Source organism: Hordeum vulgare, chromosome 6H (genome assembly GCF_904849725.1).
Source record: "Hordeum vulgare subsp. vulgare chromosome 6H, MorexV3_pseudomolecules_assembly, whole genome shotgun sequence".
Taxonomy (NCBI): Eukaryota; Viridiplantae; Streptophyta; class Magnoliopsida; order Poales; family Poaceae; genus Hordeum; species Hordeum vulgare.
In genome coordinates, this window is record NC_058523.1 from 210150295 (window position 1) to 210170812 (window position 20518).

Below are 20518 nucleotides of genomic sequence, written 5' to 3' on the forward strand. Positions count from 1 at the left end.
GACTTCCTCAATACGAGACACGGATCTTTGTCCATACAAGACACCCATGCTTCTCCAGTAAGTTATCACAACAAGTTTCCGACATAAGGTACCAAGTCTTACCCAGCAAGTCTTTAAAAAGGGGAAAGCAATTGACATATGGTACTCCATGCTTCTTCAAGAAGCTACCCCGATAAAAGCATCGAGGACAAGCTACCCAGTCTTCCTTGACACGATACTCTTGATGCCTTACACGACGAACTAAGTAACCCTTGTTGGGAAGGTATCACATTCTCACTGGTACAGGTTATTCCACCGACAGTTGGCAGCATATGACCATACATTCCAAGGAGCAAATCCGCAACAATTGGTTAGAAGGCAAAATAGTCAGTCAGGACACAAGCCTGCTTCAGGAATCAAGCACTCAGCCACATAGACCCAATATATATGGTGGACATTCCACCAAGGCCATATGAGTTAATCATACAACAATGTCAGCCCAATGAGAATCCGACTATTTCATGAGCTATAAGATGAAGAAGAACGCCAGATATACACTCCAGTGAGATGACCAACAACCTATGGATAAGCTGTATGGGACACGGATGAACCCTTGCTCGTCTTTCTTTGGTGACAGCACCACGCCTGTGTTCTGGGCTGTTTTCGGCCGTCCGGGGTGGATGCCGACTTTTCTTTCTCTTGTCAACAACTGACTCATGTTCCGAGCTGCTTTTCGGATGTCTCGGACACCTCTTGAATTTCTTTCTGTAGCAGCGACCCTATGCTATGAGTTGTCTCTCGACCGTCTTAGGGAACTGCTACTTTCTTCTTATTGTCACTGTCTCATGCTCTGAGCTACTTTTCAGCCATCTTGAGTCGGGGTTGAGTTACTCCAGTAATGTCCCAAATCTGAGTTGTAAAGACCGTTCTGGTGGTTAATAGTTTATTTGCCGGTTCTATCCAAGGGTTCTGATAGTCGTTACCTTACAGCAACAACTTGTTAAGTAATATGTCTGCCGGAATATTGTACCTGGAAGCACCCATGGTCATCCGAAGAATCAAGAATGCATCAGGCAAAGCTCTTTCAGCTAAGGATCCAGGCAAAGAGAACCATAATGAAGGGGCAAGATTGGCCATTTAGGTATAATAATGATTGCTAGATCAACATGGTACAGATACTACAGATAGTCTGGTTCGATACCAATCACCGTGGGTACCTACCCAACGGGTCTATTCCAGTTGCAAGGACCCTACATCGAGTCAACCCGCTCAGCCCAACCAGATGTGCTCAGATCGGAATATTCGAATCTACGAAGATGACTCAACAGTTAGATTGCAGCAATAATGATAAATCATTACACGGCCTACTATTCACCAAAAGATGTCGACAGACGGAACAACCAGAAGGTTGGACGACAACCCCGGAGCATGTGTCCTCACATATGGGAAACTGTCAAAGGATAGTTTGCCGTGAACAAGATCTTTCTGCCAGAACCTCTGACAGTCAAGTCAGCATACATAAATAGATGGAAGTCACAGTAACATATGAGGATCCAGTGAAACAAACCCCCTCGGAGCCAAACAATCAGTCAGATGATGTCGAGAGCATTATACCAAGGCAAAAAGGAAACCCGAGTTGGAAACGGTTTCCTCAAATGGGGATATCTATGTTTAACTCTTGAGCAATCAAATCTCGAGGATGAGATTTCTTTAAGGGGTGTAGGTTTGTAACACCTTGGATTTTGCCCATTTCTTTTTCTTTTGATTTTGGTCTAGTTTTGCTTCTCTGTGGCTTGATAGTCTTGGAACCCAAAGGGATCACCCTTTATGCCTCTTCCCGAGTGGCTTGCCAACCTCCAAACCATCGCAAGAGCTTGTCATTTCCATCTTGAGCTAATCCCAATAATCTTTTCCTAGAAATATTCCTTTTTCCTATGAAAGGAATAAACCTGTTGCTCTAGGTAGTGAAGCAGCCCACATTTCTATCCCTCCAAAAATTCCCAAATAATTGTCATAAATCTTTTGGGTCATATCTTCCTCAGATATGACAAAATCCTTCCTTGCTATGTTCAAAAATATTCCTCCAATATTCCTTGTCTGATTCTGCCCTATTTGTCAAGTTGTGAAGCAAGTACCCTTTATATTTGCTTGCTTTCTCTAAAAATTTGTGGGCGCTCTTTCCTATCCATATCATTGCCTCATGCCAAAATTCAACCTCATTTGGCTAGTAAATATTTCTTGGCAAATTTCCAAAGTTTCTAATCCAGAGGAAGCTTTGTGAAGCAAGTGGTAGCTAAGAGTATGCAAATGAGTTGAAACATTGCCATCTTGTCAATATGCTCAAATAACGAGTCTCCACAAAATTTCACCATAACCTCATCAACCATGTGACCACAACGTCAAATCTTTGTCTCTGGTCATTATTTTGGATTGTGAAGCATCTATTCTTTATGTTGCTCCATAATTTCTTAAACTTTACCAGGACATTCTCCTACCTATAAAACATCTCTCAACCAAATTTGAGCTCATTTATCTAGCCATTTTTCCTCAGTAATTTTCCTAAGATTCTGTCAAGTGGGATGTTGTGTGAAGGAAGTAGCACTTTGGTTTATCCAGATGGAATGAAATTTATACAACATCTTAATAATCCCAGATAACTCATCTGCTCCAAATTTCAGCTTCATCCAAGCCAGTATGTGAGTGCCACATCAAAATCCTTGTTCTGGACCAGATTAGTCAGTTACAAAGCAATCCTATTAAATCTTGGTCATGTGCCTCTCAAACTTTGCAGGATTATAGTCCTTCCTACCCTAAACCTCCCACAAATGATGTTTTGCCCTTATATTTTCTCTGTTGATCACAGCAATAGGGCCAAGTCTGTTGCAGGAAACTTCCTGTGAAGCCTCCCATCATCTCTTCGTGTCTAATGCTGATCTATCACCTCAGTAGGACTCCCTGCTAGACATGGTGTTGCATGCTAGGGTGCACCATGTGCACCAGCTGACGCGGTGACCACGCATCCTGCATGCAATAGTCATGCTCTGTGCAGTGGAGCCCTTCGCCTCGTCGATTTCTTATCTCCCTCGACCTCTAGTCATGTCTAGTAGTTCCCCCTCGTCGTTCCCTTCCTCCTGGACCCCTCCCCCCTCTGATTTCTGCCTTGCCGCATCATGACAAGCTTCGCCCTGTTCCACCAGTGACCTCCATGTCGTTTTCTTCCCTCGAGCTCTCCCGAAGCCTCCCCGAGCTCTCTCGTCTACCCTAGCCCCTTCCCGACGCTGCTAACGGCCAGCCATGTCGCCCCGCAGCTCTAGTGCGCGGCTAAGCTCAGCATGGCGGCCGTCCTCATCTGCTCTCGTTGCTGCGGCTATTTAAGCAGCCACGGGGGTGCCTCGACCCCTCCATCCTCCTTTCCTCCACCCCAGCAGCCTCCCCGACCAGTTAAATGAGATCCCGAAGCTTTCCTGGCCCTCCATTGCCGACATGGGCACCGCCCCTCCTCTACTAAATTCTCCTAGTGCGAGCCCCCTGTCTCCCTCCTGACCACACCAGAGGAACCACGAAGGTCTGGCGACCCTCTCCCGTCTCTCAGCCTCATCTCCGATGCACTGTGGCGACGTGCCCGAGCTCCACTCGAGCCGCCATCCACCATGGGTCACGCCGTCGCCGTTCTGCAACCCTTTGGCACACGTGCTATGCGGGAACGGGTGCGACTCCGTCCCACGAGTTCGCCGGTGGTCGGAGCGTGTCCAATGGTGGTCAGAGCCACCGGGGGTCATCGCCGGTGTCGAGCCCCTCCTCTCCCCTGCGTGTAGCATCGGGAGGAAGAAGAAGGAGGATCGGAGGAGAGAGAAGAGGGACCCGACAGGTGGGTGATGACCCACAAGTGTAGGGGATCTATCGTAGTCCTTTCGATAAGTAAGAGTGTTGAACCCAATGAGGAACAGAAGGATCTGACAAGTGGTTTTCAGCAAGGTATTCTGTGCAAGCACTGGAATTATCGGTAACAGATAGTTGTGTGGTAAGATGATTCGTAGCAAGTAGCAAGTAACAATAGTAACAAAGGTGCATAAAAGTGGCCCAATCCGTTTTTTAGCAAGGGACAAGCCTAGACAAACTCTTAGAGGAGGTAAAGCGCTCCCGAGGACACACGGGAATTTCTGTCAAGCTAGTTTTCATCATGTTCACATGATTCACGTTCGCAACTTTGATAGTTTGATATGTGGGTGTACCAGTGCTTGGGTGCTGCCCTTACTTGGACAAGCATCCCACTTATGGTTAACCCCTCTCGCAAGCATCGACAACTACGAAAGAAGAATTAAGACAAAGTCTAACCATAGCATTAAACTAGTGGATCTAAATCAGCCCCTTACAAAGCAACGCATAAACTAGGGTTTAAGCTTCTGTCACTCTAGCAACCCATCATCTACTTAATACTTCCCAATGCCTTCCTCTAGGCCCAAATAATGGTGAAGTGTTATGTAGTCGACGTTCACATAACACCACTAGAGGAAAAACAACATACAACGCATCAAAATATCGAACGAATACCAAATTCACATGACTACTTATAGCATGACTTATCCCATGTCCTCAGGAACAAAAGTGACTACTCACAAAGCATAATAATATTCATGACCAGAGAGGTATTGAATAGCATCAAGGATCTGAACATATAATCTTCCACCGAGTAATCCAACTAGCATCAACTACAAAGAGTAATTAACACTACTAGCAACCTTACAAGTACCAATCGGAGTCGCGAGACGGAGATTGGTTACAAGAGATGAACTAGGGTTTGGAGATGAGATGGTGCTGATGAAGATGTTGATGGTGATGAGTCCCCTCTGATGAGAGGAGTGTTGGCGATGATGATGGCGACGATTTCCACCTCCGAGAGGGAAGTTTCCCCGGTAGGACAACCCTGCCTGAGATCTAGATTGGTTCTGCTCAAGTTCCGCCTCATGGCGGTGGCGATTCCTCCCGAAAGCCACTTCCTGATTTTTTTTGGTACAAAACCCTCCTTATAGCAAAAGAGGGGAGCCAGAGGGCCAACAGGGAGCCCACAAGCCCCCTAGGCGCAGCCAGGGGGTAGGTCGTGTCTAGCAGGCTTGTGGCCTCCTGGTGGCTCCCCTCTGGTACTTCTTCCGCCCAGTATTTTTTATAAATTCCAAAATAATTCCTCGTTGATTTTCACGGCTTTTGGAGTTGCACATAATAGGTATCTCAAACTTGCTCCTTTTTCAGCCCAGAATTCCAACTGCCGGCATTCTCCCTATTCATGTAAACCTTGTAAAATAAGAGAGAAAAGGCATACATATTGTACCATGAAGTGTAATAATAGCCCATAAAGCTATAAATATCAACATAAAAGCATGATGCAAAATGGACGTATCAACTCCCCCAAGCTTAGGCTTCTCTTGTCCTCAAGCGGAAACCGAGATCAATAAATATGCCCACATGTTTAGAGAGAGAGGTGTCGACAAAACAAAATACGAACATGTCGACAAAACAAAATTCGAACAGCGATATCATCGTATAATCTCTTATGCTAAAGTGATAATTCCTTCACAAAGTAAAGTATGGATCAAGAACCTTACTGACAATTAACATCCAATAGCCTTTAGTCATTGAAGCAATTGCAATATATCATAACATCGGAAAGAGTCAAATAAGAGCTTGTAAAGCAAATCCACATACTCAATCATCCTTTCGTCTTCTACAATTGTAAAACTCATGTGGTACTCATGAGATCAAAGTTTCAGTTGGACACGGAGAAAGATAGGGGCTTCTAGTTTCGCCTCCCAACTACTTATCTCAAGGGTAATGCCAACAATAATAATTCATGAATACTTACTTCCAAGTTGACATATGAATATAGATCTTTCCCTAGCATATGACGTTTAGCCACGATAAAGGCGAAATAAGGAATTGGTGTCGATCACCATGACTCTTTTATGGATTAAAAATAAAGTTACAAGCTAGGCCCTTGGCAGAGGGAAGCAGAGGTTGTCATGCGCTTTTGAGGTTTGGATGTGTGACCTCTTAGTGTGGAGGAACGTCACTTTATATTGCCTCCTGTGATAAAGAACTTTATTATGTAGTCTGTCGCTTTTATGTCTTCCTCATCACATGTTCGTACAAAGCTTATTTTCCACACACTAATAGATCATACATATTTAGGGAGGAATTTTTATTGCTTGCACCGATGATAACTTACTTGAGGGATCTTATTCAATCCATAGGTAGGTATTGTGGACTCTCATGGCAAAACTGGGTTGAAGGTTTATGGATGCACATGTAGTATCTCCACTTAGTGCGGATGTTTTGGCTGATAGAAGGTGGAAGCAAGCCTCACATGCTAAGGGATCTCTAGTCATATAACATTGTTCGGAACCAAGCAAACATAATTCATTATGTTGTCTTCCTTGTCCAACATGTACTTCTAAGCATGCAATAGTTTAATGTGTTCACAATCATAGACGGTGTCAAAGATGATATATTTATATGTGAACCTCTCTTTCTTTATTACTTCCTATTAATTGGAACAATGACCAAGGTCTACGTTTGTCCATCCACAACAAGTTTCAATCAACATTCTTTTTATATGTGGAGCCATCACTTCCCATAAGATCATTACATGATCTTTTATGCTTTTGTTCTTTTATCATTCTTTTCTTTCAGATCATGGCATGAAGCAAGGCCCTTAACTAAAACACTCTTTATTATATGACTCATGAACTCGAGTACATTGGGGGTGACACAAAGCAAAACTCAAGCCTAAAACACTAAGAACTTTATTCTACTAGAGAAAGATAAAACCAAAAAGGATCGAACTAAGAAAAGGTAAAGGCAAAAGATGTGATTGTGATACGATACCGGGGCAACTCCCCCAAGCTTGGCACAAGCCAAGGGGATTGCCCATACCCGTGCTTAATTGTCTTCCTTCGAAGGTGATGGTGGTGGAGTTGTCTTGTCTTTTGATTCCAAGAGGGCCATCAATCTTTGCTTTATACCTTGGAGCTCTATGATATGTTTCTCTAGCAAAACAACTTCACGTGTGAGATAAGTATTACGAACACGAGTTATTTCACATAACCTCAAGAGCTCGATCAAGGATGGAGGTAAAAGGTGGAGGTAGGGTTGAAGAAAATCCTCTTCCTCGGCTTCTTCCTTGTTGAGTACTCATTGCCCTTCGTCCAACGCCGGATTCTTTTCCATACTTTCGCCCTTAGTTTCTTCAGGTAGCCTTTCCTTGGCCTTCATGACCTCCATTCTTTTCAGATCAGCACTTACTTCTTCATAGACTTGAGGGAGATTGTTCTCCCCTACAGATTCCTGAGACGATAACTTGCTCTAAATCTGCGGCAGAAACAGGCTCGAAACAAAAACAGAGAAAAATTGTGTGATTCGAGGGTCAGACCTTTCGGGAGAATATATAATGATATTTTCCAGACCAAGAAAACGGAGTCCGGGAGGCACACGAGGTGGTCACAAGCCCCCGAGGCACGGCCAGGGGGGTGGCCCGTGCCTGGCAGGCTTGTCGCCTCCTCGTGCGCTTTCCGGACTACTTAAATTTTTTCTATTTTTCAAACAATTCCAAAACGGAGAAAAATTCCTACTAGAAAAGTTTTGCAGTCGGTTTACTTACCGAATCACATACCACTACAAGAAATAAGGTCAATTATGACTCCCTATATTGGTCATTGATTCGTCATTGTTGTCGTTTATTGACCTTTTTTGACCAAATTTACAACGTGAACAGTTGGCCGTCAAGAATGAACAAACATGACCTTCCTAAAATTTTGGTCGTAGGTCTCTATCGACCAAAATTTTGTTTGGTCATTACCCATTTGTGTGAGCCACGTAGGATCTGGCGTGGCCAAACTGACATGGCATTGCTAGTGACCAAATGGAATCATCATAAATTTCAAATCCTGGCCCAATACGTATTTTACTATTGAAAATTTCTGATTTGTTTGGGTTGAAGCATTTTTTTGCTAGAAGCACACATATCTCAGGATAGGCCCATTAAAAATAAGTACAACAGAATAAAAGATTGCAAATAAAATGTATATTTCATTTTAGTAGCATATCACATAAATACAAAACATCATCCACCGACTCCACGCATTAAGGTTCAACGCCTAACAAGGGCACATCAAAATAATTTTACATGTGCACAACAAAATATTTCTGCAAGTGCAAGTGCATGGAAAAAGGACCCAACAAGTGCATAATGGCACATATAGAGAGTTCCACAAAGATTGGATGAGAACCACAAGTTTCTTCTCATGCTCGTCCTCTACACAATATCCTCTTGCCATTGCCGTGTGCAAGAAGAAAATGATGGTAAGGCTTTCAGACCAAGGAAACTAGTAAAATTACATGCGCGATAACCAATGATAAAACAGTAGAAAATTGTTTTCTCATTCATCTAGTTATGACTTATGACCACAAAAATTGGATGTGCTTAATTGCCTTGCAGGAAGGTTAAGGGCAGGGATTCACAAGTTGGCAGCTGCCCCACGGTTGCATTTATTTCCACTCACACACATGCTAACTAATTTGCATGCATGTCTGATTTCTAGTGTCTCCCAGATCTCTTCAATTCATACTTTTTTTGTCAAAGAATTTGTACGAATGTTTACAACCTCATTTTAGGTTGCTCAAAATCAACTGAGTGCACTAGGAATCTATAGTTATGAAATGATTATGGATTTTTCTTTGGTAAACTTTTGGGAATATCTAATTTGTGCGTGTATCTGTCAGCCACCGTAACCATTTGTTTATGCAAAAGTTTAAAAATAGCATAGTTCATTCTCTACACTGAATTTTAACTTTTATGTGTATTGTATATACACACACACCAGAAGCAGGTATTTAATTAGCATTTTTTTACGGAAATTTAATTTGTAATTTGCCGGTATAGAAAGATGGATATGTTATTACTAGACATCAAGTAGCTCTTAAATTTGCTATAAACAATATATTACATAATTACATCAAGTAGTTGGAACATGTAAAAGTATATGTACAATGGGTTCGACATTTTATGTTGTCACGTTAGATGCATATATAGAGGTATAACATACAGGATCGTGAAGGCATGCATTGATCCGAATATACTTCGACCAGGATTGCAATACAAAAGAGTGCAAAAAAAATTACAATTGGAAAAAGAGACGGGTATAAAAGTCATGCATGACCATGCAGGCTCACATGCATGTACTAGAATTAAGAGTCCTTTCCTTAAATGATAAGTAATTTTTTTAGTCATAATAGGAATCATATAAGGTAATGACCTGAGTATAGCCGATAAAAAGAACTGTTATAGCTCGTTGCTCTTAACCGTTCCTTCAAAATAGCCGATGTTAGAATTTAGTCAATTATGGTTGGCAAGATAATACTGTAACTACTACTTGGCCGATCATGTACATGCTTAAGAAGAAACTAATAAATAGGATTGAGGGCCAAAACTTAGGCGCACCAATTTTGTAGCAGTAAACATGAGGGAGATGAGGATCGACTTTGCTTATAATATACATACAACAAAATAACTATTGTTACTGTTACTTGATGAGTATAAAATATTCTATGTGATTCACTTCGTTGATAAGAATCTGCATGTAGAAAAGACTGACTCATAGCTATTTTCTATAAACATTACCTAAAAGGCTCAAGTACATGCATGGGGAGCAGGTCGAACAGGTAGACAGAGGGATGTTCGAAACTGGCCAGAGAAAAGGGATGTATGCTTCAACCCACAAAGCTGGAAGAGAATAATCACATTGCATTCAACAAACTCGATATCATACCATAGCTACTACAGTTAAAATAAACCAAATATTAGAAAATCAGATCAAACACCCGAGGTATAGTTGAATTCATTCCTATAGATCCATAGTGTAATGCTTGCAATTTATTGATGCTGAGATACTTTTTTCCTTTCCTGAAAGCCATTCTAAAAACGAAACTCTATTGACCTATGTGTTGGTTCTAGCTTCTTCCATTTATCCATGATTGAGTATCGTATTGATTTCCGTATGATGTTCCTTAGTAGTTTGAGCTAACTAAAGCGGAGTTGATTAACCAACATCTATGGCAGACAAAAGATATAGTGGGGAAGGGCACCAAGGTAAACACGAGTAGTATTTCATATAGTAGGGTAAGTAGGCAAAACAAATATGTGCACTTTGATAGTAACTATACCAGAAACCAGAAAATAATAATTATCTAGGGGTAAACTCGTGCTCAGATAGCAAGGCAAAAGCCTATCACAGTGATCTGTCATATTAGAATCATGATGTTTCCCAACGAAGGGATATATACAGTTGCCACTTGGCACTCTGAGGGCCTAAATTAGGCAACAGAGGTAACTAAAGAATCGATCGATCGATATCACATTGCAGTACTTAGTTTTCACCTAATACAGCTAGGGTCTCTCATTGTCTTATTAATATTTGATTGGAGTAAAAGGGAAATATGGAAGTACGAAATTACATGATGTGGAAGTGTGTGCCACAATCATATAACTATCAGCAGTAAATACAAACATATAACATCATTGGTGGCATGTCCATACCAGAGAATCGACTTGAAAATATCTTCTAAGTGGGTAGCCGTCCGAGGCAGGAAATCGTCCTGTCAATATCCAGAACGACAACGGTTATATTCAGCCTATACATACTCTATTGATATGATTCTATCTAGAAGTTAGGGGAAGAGCAGGTATTCTTGTCTGATGGAAGTAGCACCTAACAAAATTCAGACACGCATGTAACTAAATTCGGCAACTAATTCTTTAGCAGCAAGCAAATACTCAACAAAATTCAGATACGCATATAACTAAATTCTAGTGAATTTGTAGCAGCAAGCAAGCACTCAACAAAAAATCATATACACATATAACTAAATTGTAGTGAATATGTAGCAGCAAGCAAAATATATTGGCGAACACTGCAATGCTTATCTCGCTCTGAAGCAGAACCGGAGGTATGCTGTCTGAGAGCAGTGGCACCGGACAAAATTCAGACATGCTTGTAACCAATTTCTATGATAACTGAACTAATGGGCACCAAATTCAGACAAGAAAGCAACCAGATCAATTGGGTCCTCACACCCGACTCACATGTAGCACAACTGAGTTGATGACATCGGTGTATCTGACAGCGAGGTTGAGTGACATAGAACGGGCGGGCGCCATGGCGTAGCACCTGGTGCGGGCCCTGTCGACCTTGCCTAGCTTGTCGAGGTTGAGCATGATGTCGGCGTGGTCGTGGTCGAGGTAGAGCCAGGTAGGGAGTGACCCGGCCCCCGGTGTCGGCGTAGGTGCGGCGGCGCATGACGTTGGAGGGGTAGAGGAGCGGGGCTGCAAGGTCGGGCTCGTAGATGGCCACGACGAGGCGGCACATCCCGGGGACTAGCGCGAAGTCGGCGGCGGCGGCGTGGCCCCAGGTGGTGCTGTCGTGGTAGCCGGTGTGGACGCACCGCTTCCACGCCTACCGCGCGCACCCCAGGCAGTAGACGCACTGTAGTAGCGGCAGCCCGCATGCCAGCGACATGCGTGGAGATTCCATCGAGCAGGCGGCGTGCGGATGTGGCAGATCCCGATGAACCTAGGGGTGGCGGCTAAAACTGTAGCCATGCGTGAGTGTTGTGGGCGAGCACTGGAGGGTGCGGGAAATGCATCTCACGAGAGGGGAGTAAAAATCGGCAAGACAAGAGACCGGGGAGTAGAGAGCTGCGCCAGCGAAAGCTGCCTCAACTCACTGGAATCGAGTGGCAGAGATGACGGCGGCGGAGGAGTCGCGTGAGGGGAGAGAGAGACACAGAGAGATCATAGGGGAGAAGGGGGCTCTTTCTTTTTTTCCATTCCAATTAGTCCAAGAGAGGTGAATGGGAGACGTTAGATCGGTAAGACGTGGACGGCTCAGATTCGCTACAAGGGGTGATCCGTGGGAAGAGTTTTCTGCGTCCTGATTGGTTCAAGATTTAACATGTACATAGAAAGATGCATACCAAGTTTGTTTATGCACATTTCCCCTTAAAAGAAAATAAATCGTCATGCACATGTACATGAACGGCAAGCAGATATTGATTTTGAGAAAGGATATTCATGTGTAGCATACAACCTCTGGAATCTTTTTCGATTCGAACGTATATCGTAGTACTACGGATTCATGTGTCACTACGAAACCAATCTACATGTCTTTATCACAGGGAGGATAGGTGGGTGAGAGACGTTGGATACGTATCACGTGAACGGCTCAGATGGTCTGCAGTGGTGTGATCCGAGGGAGAGGGATTCCGGGTCCTGATTGTTTAGAGAAAGGTGCTATCTAAAATAATTTCTAAGTGCTAAAATGGAAGGGATTTGTGAAACATGTACAAAAAATATTTTCCCAAACGACATCACTAAATGTTTCACTCAAGAATACCACATTTAATGGACGATAACCAACTTATTCAATTTTGATCTTCAAAGCTAATTTTGCCATTTAAACGGTTTTCTAACGAATCAGAAAGAAATCAGATGGAATCGGAAGGAAATCGGTCAAACAATTTTGTACAAGGGTGCATCTTGGAATGGAAAACAATGTTGCTAAAGGGACTTTTCGTTTTCTTTGGACGTAAAATTCATTTTCCATTTGTGGCCTTGTTGACACCTATACAAGACACGTAGGCCAAATTGTTGAGTTTTCTGCCCAGTCACCTCTATTTAAGCCTATGACCTTCTTAATTTTGTCATGGGGGACCTACAATGCGGGCATAAATAGAGCTACACATGCCAGTGACCTCATAGAGATGATCAGAATTTCTACGGTTTGGACCCTCTTATACACCTCATGACCTTTTTGTAAATTTTAGTCATAGATCTATGACCAATAAAACCGCCATCGTTATTTTTTGTCATAAACAAGCTTATTTCTTGTAGTGTACTTCTTCGTTTTCGGAGTCTGAAACAGGCTGATATATATCCCTTATGTACTCCTCCTGAGTTATGTTATTGATAATATTGCTTTCAACATTTATGGGAGTACCTGAGATATAATGCTTGATTCTTTGCCCATTTACCACTCCCGAAAATTACCTTCCGTGTTGTTGATCTTGATGGCACCGGAACGATATACTTCCTCAACAATGTAAGGACCTTCCCATTTATAGAGAAGCTTGCCTACAAAAAACCTTAAACGAGAATTATATAGCAAGCCATAATCACCTACATTGAACTCACGTTTTTGTATCCTTTTATCATGCCACCTCTTAACCTTTTCTTTAAACAACTTGGCATTTTCATATGCCTGAGTTCTCCATTCATCAAGCGAGCTAATATCAAATAACCTCTTCTCACCAGCAAGTTTGAAATCAAAGTTGAGCTCTTTGATTGCCCAATAAGCCTTATGCTCCAGCTCAAGAGGTAAATGACATGCTTTACCGTAAACCATTTTGTACGGAGACATGCTCATGGGATTCTTATAAGCAGTTCTATAAGCCCACAGTGCATCATCGAGCTTCTTAGACCAATTCTTGCTAGACCTATTGACAGTCTTTTGCAGAATTAGTTTAATCTCTCTATTACTTAGCTCTACTTGACCACTGGACTGAGGGTGATATGGAGATGCAATTCTATGGTTGATATCATACTTAGCAAGCGTTTTACGGAAAGCACCATGAATAAAATGTGAACCACCATCAGTCATTGGATATCTAGGGACTCCAAATCTAGGGAAAATAACTTCTTTAAGCATCCTGATAGAGGTGTTGTGATCAACACTACTAGTTGGGATAACTTCTACCCACTTAGTAGCATAACCAACAACAAATAGGATATGAGTATACCCGTTGGATTTTGGAAAAGGTCCCATATAATCAAAGCCCCAAACATCAAACGGTTCAATGACAAGTGAATAATTCATAGGCATTTCCTTACTTTTGCTGATATTACCTATTCTTTGACATTCATCACAAGATAGGACAAACTTACGGGCATCCTTAAAGGAGTGGGCCAATAGAAACATGATTCCAATACCTTGTGTGCAGTTCTATCTCCCGCATGGTGTCCTCCGTAAGCCTCGGAGTGACACTTCTGTAGGATATGTCCCTGTTCATGTTCAGGTACACAACGTCTAATAACACCATCTACTCCTTCCTTATAAAGGTAAGGATCATCCCAAAAGTAATGTCTCAAATCAAAGAAGAATTTCTTCTTTTGCTGGTATGTGAAACTAGGTGGTATATATTTGGCAACGATATAATTTGCATAATCAGCATACCACGGTGTACTACGTGAAGTATTGATGACATTCAATTGCTCATCAAGAAAGTTGTCATCAATAGGTTGTGGGTCATCAAGAACATTCTCCAACCTAGACAAGTTATCTGCTACGGGGTTCTCAGCACCCTTCCTATCGACAACATGCAAATCAAATTCTTGTAGCAAGAGAGCCCATCTGATAAGTCTAGGTTTAGCATCTTTCTTTTCCATGAGATACTTAATAGCAGCGTGATCAATGTGAATAGTGACTTTGGAATCAACTATGTAAGATCTGAACTTTTCACATGCAAACACGACTGCTAGAAATTCCTTTTCAGTAGTAGCATAATTTCTTTGGGCACTGTCTAGAGTTTTACTAACATAATGAATAACATTCAACTTCTTATCAACTATTTGTCCTAGGAAAGCACCCACAACATAATCACTAGCATCACACATGATTTCAAAAGGTAAGTTCCAATCAGGTGGTTGAACAATAGGCACAGTTATCAAGGCCTTTTTAAGTATTTTGAAGGCTTCCTCACAATCATCGTCAAAAACAAAAGGAATATCCTTTTGCAAGAGATTGGTAAGAGGCCTATGAATCTTAGAAAAGTCCTGAATGAACCTTCTATAAAAACCAGCATGACCAAGGAAACTTCTTATACCTTTGATGGCATTTTCTCGATCGCATCAACCTTAGCCTTATCCACTTCAATACCTCTTTCAGAATTTTTATGTCCTAAGACGATGCCTTCATTAACCATAAAGTGTCACTTCTCCCAATTCAAGACAAGGTTGGTATATTTACATCTCTGCAAGACTCGATCAAGGTTGCTGAGGCAATCATCAAAAGAAGACCCGTAAATGGAGAAGTCAGCCATGAAAACCTCAACAATCGTTTCACAAAATTCAGAGAATATAGCCATCATACATCTTTGAAATGTAGCAGGTGCATTACATAAGCCAAAAGGCATACGTCTGTAAGCAAAGGTACCGAAAGGGTAGGCGAAAGTGGTTTTCTCCTGATCAGATTGTGCAACAGGTATTTGGGAGAAACCAGAATAACCATCTAGAAAGCAGAAGTGTGTGTGTTTAGACAATCTTTCTAGCATTTGGTCAATAAAAGGCAAAGGGTAATGATATTTCCTAGTGGCCTTATTCAATTTCCTAAAATCGATCACCATCCTATAGCCAGTAATAATCCTATTTGGGATCAATTCATCTTCATCATTAGGTACAACGGTAATACCTCCTTCTTAGGGACGCAATGCACCGGACTCACCCAATCACTATGAACAACAGGATAGATAATACCCACTTCCAGGAGCTTTAGTATTTACTTTCTTACTACCTCTTTCATCTTAGGATTTAATCTCCGTTGATGATCGGCAACTGGTTTGGAATCAAGATCGGTTATAATTTTGTGCTGGCATAGAGTGGGACTAATGCCCTTAAGATCATCAAGAGTATATCCAATAGCAGCACGGTGCTTCCTCAGAGTTTTTAATAACTTCTTCTCTTCATGCTCTGAGAGGCTAGCACTAATTATAAGAGGATATATTTCTTTTTATCGAGATAAGCATACTTAAGAGTATCAGGTAACTGCTTAAGTTCAAACATAGGATCACCCTTTGGTGGGGTGGATCTCCAAGCAGTTCAACAGGGAAATTATTCTTAAGGATAGGATGTTGTTCAAAGATAACTCTATCTATCTCATTCCTTCCATCCATATGCATATCATTTTCATGTTCAAGCAAGTATTGCTCTAAAGGATGAGTAGGAGGCACATCAATAGAAGCTAGGGCAATAATTTCATCCTTACTAGGCAATTCTCTTTCATGAGGTTGTCTACCAAACTTGGAGAAATTGAACTCATGTGACACACCTTCAAAGCCAATAGTGACAGTTGGCTTCTCACAGTCAATATGAGCATTGACAATATTGAGGAAAGGTCTGCCAAATATGATGGGACAAAAGCTATCTTGTGTGGTATCAAGAACGAGAAAATCAGCAGGATACTTCGTTTTACCACACAAGACTTCAACATATCTAAGAATTCCCAAAGGGCAGATAGTATCTCTATTGGCAAGCTGAATAGTGACATCAATAGGTTCAATCTCAACAGGTGCAATCTCGTCTTTAATTTCATCATATAAAGATTGAGGTATTGCACTAACACTAGCACCCACGTCACATAAACCATGATAACAATGATCTCCTATCTTAATAGAAACAACAGGCGTGCCAACAACAGGCCTATGCTTGTCTCTAGCATGTGGTTTAATAATTCTAGCAACATCTTCACAGAAGTGAATATCATGTCCATCAACATTGTCGGATAGGAGATCTTTGATAATAGCAATGCTAGGTTCAACTCTAATTTGGTCAGGGGGTGTAGGTGTTCTAATGTAGCCCCTATGTATCACAATTGAAGCTTTAGAATAATCCTTTATCCTAATAGGGAAAGGTGGTTTCTCAATGTAAGCACTGGGAACAATAGGATCATTATAAGCAATGACTTTCTCTTTAACTGGATTGGGTTTAACTACATTGACTTCTAAGGGAGGATGATATTTAAACCACTTCTCTTTAGAGAGATCAATATGAGCAGCAAATGATTCACACAATGAAGCTACTATCTCAGAGTCAAGTCCATATTTATCGCTAGAATCACAAAAAGTATTTGTTTCAACAAAGGATTTAACACAATCAAACTTGAAATTCATACCCGACTCCTTACCTTCATCAAACTCCCAATCTTCAGAGTTGCATTTAATTCTTTCCAATAAATTCCATTTGAAGTCAATATCTCTCTTCATAAAAGAACCGGTACAAGACGTGTCAAGCATGCTGCGATTATCATGAGAAAGCCGAGCCTAGAAGTTCTGAATGATAATTTCTCTCGGGAGCTCATGGTTGGGGCATGAATATAACATTGATTTAAACCTCGCCCAAGCTTGAGCTATACTTTCTCTGACACGATGCCAAAAATTATAAATATAATTCCGATCTCGATGTACCAAATTCATAGGATAAAACCTTTGATGAAATTCCAATTTCAGTCGGTTGTAGTTCCATGATCCAGTATCATCACATAACCTATACCATGTCAATGCTTTATCCCTCAAAAATAAGGGAAATACCTCCTTCTTGACCTCATCCTCGGGCAAACCTTCAAGCTTAAATAAACCACAAACTTCATCTACATAGATTAGATGCAAGTCGGGATGTGACATTCCATCTCCTGTAAAAGGATTAGCCAGCAGTTTCTCAAGCATACCCGAAGGAAATTCATAGCAAATATTTTCAGTAGGTGCAGCAGGTATATTCAGCACACTATATAAATGTTTCCTTACCAAATTCCACTTACCAAAGGCACTTCACTCCTCGACAACGGCGCCAGAAAAGAGTCTTGATGACCCACAAGTGTAGGGGATCTATCATAGTCCTTTTGATAAGTAAGAGTGTCGAACCCAACGAGGAGCAGAAGGATCTGACAAGTGGTTTTCAGCAAGGTATTCTCTGCAAGCACTGAAATTATCGGTAACAGATAGTTGTGTGGTAAGATGATTCGTAGCAAGTAGCAAGTAACAATAGTAACAAAGGTGCAGCAAAGTGGCCCAATCCCTTTTGTAGCAAGGGACAAGCCTGGACAAACTCTTATAGGAGGTAAAGTGCTCCCGAGGGCACACGGGAATTTCTGTCAAGATAGTTTTCATCATGTTCATATGATTCGCGTTCGCTAATTTGATTGTTTGATATGTGGGTGGACGAGTGCTTGGGTGCTTCCCTTACTTGGACAAATATCCCACTTATGGTTAACCCCTCTCGCAAGCATCCGCAACTACGAAAGAAGAATTAAGACAAAGTCTAACCATAACATTAAACTAGTGGATCCAAATCAGCCCCTTACGAAGCAACACATAAACTAGGGTTTAGGCTTCTGTCACTCTTGCAACCCATCATCTACTTATTACTTCCCAATGCCTTCCTCTAGGCCCAAATAATGGTGAAGTGTTATGTAGTCGACGTCCACATAACACCACTAGAGGAAAAACAACATACAACACATCAAAATATCGAACGAATACCAAATTCACATGACTACTTATAGCATGACTTATCCCATGTCCTCAGGAACAAAAGTGACTACTCACAAAGCATAATAATATTCATGACTAGAGAGGTATTGAATAGCATCAACGATCTGAACATATAACCTTCCACCAAGTTATGCAACTAGCATCAACTACAAAGAGTAATTAACACTACTAGCAACCTTACAAGTACCAATCGGAGTCGCGAGACGGAGATTGGTTACAAGAGATGAACTAGGGTTTGGAGATGAGATGGTGCTGATGAAGATGTTGATGGTGATGAGTCCCCTCCGATGAGAGGAGTGTTGGTGATGACGATGGTGACGATTTCCCCCTACGGGAGGGAAGTTTACCCGGCAGGATAGCTCTGCCGGAGCTCTAGATTGGTTCTGCTCAAGTTCCGCCTCGTGGCAGCGGCGATTCCTCCTAAAAGCCTCTTCCTGATTTTTTCTGGAACAAACCCTCCTTATAGCAAAAGAGGCGAGCCAGAGGGCCAACAGGGAGCCCACAAGCCCCCTAGGCGCGACTAGGGGGTAGGCCACGCCTAGCAGGCTTGTGGCCTCCTCGTGGCTACCCTCTGGTACTTCTTCCGCCCAGTATTTTTTATAAATTCTAAAATAATTCCTCGTTGATTTTCATGACTTTTGGAGTTGCGTAGACTAGGCATCTCAAACTTGCTCCTTTTTCAGGCCAGAATTCCAGCTGCCGGCATTCCCCTCTTCATGTAAACCTTGTAAAATAAGAGAGAAAAGGCATAAGTATTGTACCGTGAAGTGTAATAACAGCCCATCAAGCGATAAATATCAACATAGAAGCATGATGCAAAATGGACGTATCAGTGGGCCCTTACCCCACCTGTCGGTGAGAGAGGGCCTGCCAGCGAGGATAAGTGGGGGCGCCAGCCGATGAGTACATTTTCCCCTCTGGGAAGCGTATTTCTCACAAGGCACGAGCGGTTGTGCTCCCAGGGACCCATGTGCAATTATTTCTTCTTTAGATTAGTCCCTGGTAGAAAAACTCTTATATCTTTTTTATCCATAACTCCGATTCCGGTGATTCCAAAGCCCACGTGTTTGTCTCGTCGAGCCCGTCAAGTTGGTATCATTTTCACTATGTGTTCGCACAGTGGAAATGACCATGTTGCCCTTGCCCGTAAACAGTTCCTCCGAGAGAGAACTATTTCCGGCGATTCCTTTCGCGGACTCTCCTCACTTCTTCCCAGCGGATCTCTCATCACAGGAAAGCCACAACTCTCATTCGCCTAATTGCATTGCAATATCATAGTTTAATTAACTATTTTTATCACAAGTATGTCTTTTTATAGTCTGGAATTTGAGTATGCACTGTTCGAGTAGATGACTACTATGTTGAGTACGGGAATAGTTAGTGACTAGTATTTTATCTACTTGCGATGCCATGATGTTGAGATTATTGTCTATGATTATTTGGGGTTTCATCCGAAAGTTTACGGATATGAATCAACAGTAGTGGCTTGAGCTTATTGGTTATTGGATTACTATGATAACGGAGTCTCAATTGTGACAGACATATTATTCGGGGATAAGATACCTAGTTGGTTGATCGGGAGTCACCTGTCCGGGCTCATCAGTGCAACCACATTTTTCGGTGTGGGACGACCTTGACTTGGTCTGATTGCGTTCTCTTTCACCGGTACCTCCAAAGAGGGAGGGTTATGCACGCGCGCTACCTTGGCCCAGTCGGCGGTGATAACCCTGTGAGCCAGTTGAGTTGTTTTGTGCACACGTCCCCGTTTGGGACAGTTTAGTTTGTCCACGACGGTGGCAGGTGTCATGAGGACACAAGGGCCACCCAGGGCAGGACTCTGGGGGAGGATGAATGCCAGAGGTACGATGGGAGAGTCACAGATCAGACAAGTTTCGTTGGAGCAATGTTGGTCCACCCGAATGGGATCACGAGATCAGTGCTCCATGGTGTGGGTAAAGTGTGCAACCTCTGCAGAGTGTCAAACCTATTCGAATAGCCATGTCCACTATATTGGACATCCCGTCCAGACCTTAGTAGGTGGTCAACCATATTAGTGTTAGTAATGATGAAGAACTTGTCTGAGTAAGGTAACAGTTGGGCATCATGCTGGTGACAAGCCTTGAGGATATTTGATGATGATTCTGAGTAAGATAACAAGAGTTGGTGTCACCAGAAT

The 20518-nt window shown here is 42.1% G+C and overlaps 1 pseudogene; it reads right to left on the reverse strand.

The window, feature by feature from the left end:
- Window positions 1-11095: 11095 nt before the first annotated feature.
- On the reverse strand, window positions 11096-11543 carry LOC123405313 (annotated as a pseudogene).
- Window positions 11544-20518: the final 8975 nt, after the last annotated feature.